Genomic DNA, 5,851 nt, shown 5'->3' with positions numbered 1-5,851 from the left:
GTTCTTTCTCAGTTTTTCAGCTTCTTTTTGGGCTGGATGCTATGGTACAGACATGGCCGAGACCACGTCTGTGCACTTTTCACTCCAATCACTCTACTCCCGGGAGTTCTGGAGAGAGTTCGCCGGGACGGGGTCTGTCTTCTAATAGTAGTTACCCAGTTAACTGCCCAGTGGGTGCAGGAGTTTCTGCCGGAGCGATTCTCCGCAGAGTTATCCCCCTCAACAATAAATGTGTACGTGGTGGCCTGCTTACCACACTCCTTTACGTGGTGTGTCTTTGGGGAGACACCCCCTAGTAACCCGTTTCCTTCATGGCACCTTGAGACTTAGATCTGCAGTCTGCACGAGGGTGACGACCTGCGATTTGGCCTTAGTTTTGGAAGGCCTTTCCTTGGCTCCCTTTGAGCCCATTGAGGAGGTTCCTGAGAAGTTTCACACGCTAAAAACTGTCTTTCTCTTCGCTATCTCGTCTCTCAAAAGAATTGGAGATATGCAAACCGTCTCGGTTTCTCCCTCGATCATGCCTGGAATTTGCACCTGGTATGGTAAAGGCTTTTCTTCACCTTAGACCAGGCTGTTCCTAAGGGTCCTACTAATACTGTAAAACCTGATCGTACTGCAGGCCTTCTGTCCTCCTCCCTTCCAAATGTCAGACCAAGATTAACTAAATCTGCTCTGCCCAGTTTAAGGGGTATACAGTCAAAGACCCAGAAACCAGATATGAAGAATAAAGACCCAGAGTCAGATTTGGGTTGCTGGGCGCCAGCATGCCCAGAACAACAACTCAGTCAATCTCCAATAATGCTAGTGGTTCCTTAACCTGTAACCAAGAAGACTAACACACATACCGAAAAAACAGCTTTTCCAACGTTGGATTTGGCCAGGCTCTAACTATAAACAGGAGAGCCCTCTCAAAACATCAAGATAATGTGTTCTTTCTCTCAAGGATAGCTAAACTTTAGTCTAACTGGAAAGTAAAGCTTTAACAAAGAAATGGTCCCTTAAACTATAGATCCCTATACGTTTTCACATGTTGAAGACCTTACTCAAACACAAAACAAGTCCCTATTTTATTTGTGGAATAAGCAAGCACTGTTACTGCATTCAGATGGCAAATACTGACATTAAAGAATACATGAAAAGAACATTTCAGTAATCACACTGGTAACTTCCATAACAAAGTAAAATCTCCAGAGAAGTCATTCAAATCATTTGATATTTGGAAGGAAAAATATTGATTAATACCTTGATTATAATCACTCATTACATATAGATTGAAGCAGCAGTGGATTCCAATCAACCCCCTTCACCAGTTAGGGCTTTAGATGCTTATGTCCACAGAGCTGTCCGGTGGAGAAAGTCTGAACAACTGTTAGTTTGCTTTTGGTCACCCAGGAAGGGGTCCTCGGCATCTAAGCAGAGGATGGCCAAGTGGGTGGTCGAACCATCTCACTCGCTTATGAGTCGGCCGGTCAGCCTTCACCATTCGCTGTACTAGGAGTATGGCTGTTTCCAAAGCATTACTGTCAGGAGTTTCCCTCCGAGATGTTTGCGATGCGGCAGGATGGTCCCACCGCACACATTCATGAGGTTCTATAACCTTGACCTTGACTCCACTCCAGGGGCGCAGGTGCTTTCGTCTTAGTGTGCGCATAGATTTCACACAGACGGACACTTGCTCATATGGCGGCATGGGTTTAGCGTTCCCACAGCGTTTCGATGTAGTGTGAGTTCCCTTGAAAGGGAACGTCTTGGTTACATTTGTAAACTTAGTTCCCTGAAGATGGAACGAGACGCTGCATCGCCCTGCCATACTCCCGGCATGCCCGTGATTGACTTGCTTCAGATCTATCAGAAGCTAACACTGTTTGGTTTGGGTATGCTTTATAGTTTCCCGGTCGATGACGTCACCCGCCTATGATGTTCCGTAATGCCATTGGACTGATTTCATACGTGCGTCATGACGCAATCACGCAGAGGTGTTCCCATATCGTTTTGACGCAGCGTCTCGTTCCCTCTTCAGGAAATTAAGGTTACATTCGTAACCGAGATGTTTTACTTGTCAGTTTTAATTCCATTTCTAAGTCCAATTCTATGAGAAAGGGAGAAAACATACTGAACTTTAAAAAGAAGCTGTAACGATGCAAAATATAATTTAAAAAAATTAAAATGAATTAATCAATATTTCTGTCATTCTTTAAAAAACATAAGAAACAAACATATAAGATTTATTTTAAAAGAAATATTTTCTTGCCTCATTGGGGAAAATATTGTTAAATTACACTGTAAAAAATGAGTTATGACAACATATGTTTTTACATTGATTTAACTCATCAAAATAGGTTAAGCAATTTTCAACTGTTTTTATAAGTTATACAAGATTCAACTTAAAAAAGATACTTTTTGTCATTTTAATGTAACTTAATTGAAATTACATAAACATTCAAGTTGATTGTACTTAAAATTTAAGACAGCATTTTTTTTTACAGTGTAAGTATTTTTAAATTTTCATATATAACTTAATGTTTTAATATGTTACTGGAATGTTTATGGAACATATACTTATTTTAATCTAATCTTATTCCCAATGAGGTGAAAAATTATTATTTGCAAAATATTTGATGTTGATGTCTTATACTGTTAGTTAACATATTTATATATTTTTCAGTGTATTAAAAACTGAAAAAACCCACATTGATCTACCTTTTATATATGTGGACACTTTTTTTAGACTTTTATATATTTGTACACTTTTTTTAGACTTTCTAGGTATTTATAGAGAGACAATCATTCAAGAGCAATACATTCTTCAAACTATAAATGAGAACAAACCTAAATATTCTCATGGAACAGAACTCTTTGACATTGAAGGAGTTGAGCTGAATGCTGAAATGCATCTGACATGAATGTTATTATGATATAAGCTAGATGGTAAAGGAAGTAGTGTGGATTTTTGCACTGGATCTTCAAAGTCTGAGAACGAGAGACAGAGGTGCACGTCTGTGTTGCATTTGTGTTGTAGACTTGGAGAGTTTTTTTTAGTGGGGGGAGAGAGAGAGAAAAGAGGAAATGGAGCTGAGAGGTGCTTCCCATTCCGACTGTTAGTAAAGCAGCATTGCAGCACCTTCTGTGCCCAGGGACCCAGGGCCAGAGCTCCTCCCTCCCTAAACAGCTTATTCTCTCACTCTCTCTGTCTTGCTCTCTTTTGCCTCTTTTTGTTTTAAACAGAGTCAGAAAGTTCTGACTCAGGTTCATTTTATTATGCTATTGTTTCTCATAAATACAGTAACTGTCCTCAGCGTTTTGTCTGTCTTCAGGCATGGTTGTGTTTCTGAGCAAAAGAAAAAGGAAATCAACAACCTCTGATGGCATTTAGATGTATTCAGCATCATGGGTCACAAGTGTGACCAATTAGGTTGACTCCTTTGTGTCTCATACTGCATATAATTGAAAAATGCTGAACAGCTGTTTCTCTATTGGTTAATTAACCCTTTAAAGTTTTTTTTGCTTGTTTTTTGCATGCAAGAAAATGCAAACTTACAATGTCACAGATTTGTTATGATCTGGTAAGTGATATATAAACTGCAATTGGAATATTACAGTTTTACTAAAATGAATTACATGTAATGAACTTTCATGTTTTTACTATCAGTTTTATTTGTGCAAATGTATCATTTATTTAGTAGGACAGTCTTTACATTTTACATTTTTTTGACTCTTCAAAAAGACAATGTTTTTTACCCCTGAGAATATCTTGAAAAGATCAATTTTACAGTCCAACATTGTGAAAACAGTTCCTTATGAGATACTTTAGTTTAGTTTTATGACACACTGTGTGATTTTTGTCAGATGGATATCCAGCAGCATGAAATCATAGATCTATTTATCTGTGTTTTGGTAAGATTCTTCAATCTCTGCTCCGACGCTTATCTCTCCAACATCATAATGGAACATTCCACCTCCTGTGGGTTCTTCAGAACTTACATAACCTGCTATCAAATAAGCAAAGTATTTTATCGAATACCACAGATTCTGGAGGTAGAACGATGGTAATAACATACAGATTAAAGGAGTCTGGCTTACATAACCTCAGCATACTCTTGCTGTAATTAAAGAAAATCAGTGCGGTTTTTTTTTTCCTGAAAGAAATATGTTGAGATGCTTAAGATAAATGAAATTATATTCAAATATAAAACAAATATGTGTGGAAGATGTAATGCTGTTCTCTGATTTAGATTCAACAATTATCAACCATCAAAAAAAAGAATAAATGCATGATATAAACATCATCATATATGAAAACAAGTGAAGATGTATGCCCACTAAAATTTGATTTATGAAACTGTCATGCTAAAAGTTTGGGTGCAAAGGGTGGCCTCTCGGGTGCACAAGAATGGACCAGCATAAAGACATTACTGAAATCGCCATGAAGACAGAGATGACCGCATTAGCATGACAGAGGCAGCATCATAGAGAAGTATAATGGGACTAGAGACGGCAAATCCTGTCCATGTCACACTAACCCAATTTTGAAACGCACACATTCAGCTAATGGAAACTGGTAGAACTAGTGTCAACAACCAAAGTGATATTCAGTATGCCCTGCAGTGATGTGTTTTGATAGTGTGCATGTTTGCTCAGCTTTGGATGAAATATCACTCTCTGGGGCTTGAGTGGAACCACATGAGACCGACAGACTCTTACGATTAAATGACAAAAAATAAGCATTTTGAATTGGCCAAATGGTACTTCCAGAAGAAATTTTTACAAAGATGGCACAATATCTAAAACAAACCAATTTGCTCAGATGATTAAGTCTTGTCACGCAATATCTTTGCTTGTGCACTGAATGATCATTGTAACATGGAGAGTAAGATGTTTGTCTCCAACTTTGAGATTGGTAAGTTATGAATATAAGATATTAAGTCATCTTTGGTTTGTCCTTCTCTCTGGTTTCTTTGAGACAACATATGTTGTTGCATGACACATTTTTGCCCCATTCTTTGAAACCATAGAAACCTCTAAATTAAATTACTGGTATTCTTAAACTAGTTAAATATATGAGATTTCTCAGACTGACACAGATTGGCAAAAAGTCTGCACAAAACCGAATTTTCTATTAGACCTCTAACATTAAAAATATGTTTTTCTTTTTTTTTTTTGTATAGCCTATTTTTGTCACATATATTTAAAGTCACCAACTCTCATGAAAAACAAAAACTTTTCTTGAAATTGCGATTGGCTACAATACTCAACTTTGCAGAATCACGTGACACATTTGCAGCGCCGTTGAACTCATGTGATATGAATAGAACAACCATTTCGCTTTAATTCACTCAATTGCTTTTCTCTTTTATTTAACAATTACAAATGATGTTACACGTAGTAATATATCTAATAAAAACATTACTTTGCATTGACCTGACAGCCATGGCAGACGCCCCTGAAGAAATAGCTAAAGAACAACTTAGACTTAATGTGGCAGCTTACTAAGACATGTTTACAGTCAATATATCAGTAAGTGGAAAATATGGATATACTGTTTAAATAAAGTTTAATTAGCATACTAACCGAATAAAAGTCTGAACCTGTGAAGGTCATTGCTCTTTTACAACCTCGATTTATTTGGCCAGATATTAGCTATACTGCCTTAACTATTTATATAGGCTACAACTTAAATAGATGTAAACAAATATTATTTATAATAGGCTATAATTTACACTGTATCTGACAATGAGTGGTTGTATTCTCGAGTGTCTAAAAGCATCTTGAGCGAGCATGCGTCTCTTCTCCACATCTCTGTTCCTCCTCCTCCTCCTCCTCCTCTCAGGCTCAGACTCTGGCTCGGGAT

The sequence above is a fragment of the Siphateles boraxobius genome, unplaced genomic scaffold (genome assembly GCF_051911475.1).
Source record: "Siphateles boraxobius isolate OS27281-9 unplaced genomic scaffold, OSU_SipBor_1 20, whole genome shotgun sequence".
Lineage (NCBI taxonomy): Eukaryota > Metazoa > Chordata > Actinopteri > Cypriniformes > Leuciscidae > Siphateles > Siphateles boraxobius.
The sequence above is the reverse complement of the archived record's forward strand: the minus strand, read 5'-3'. Positions refer to the sequence as shown.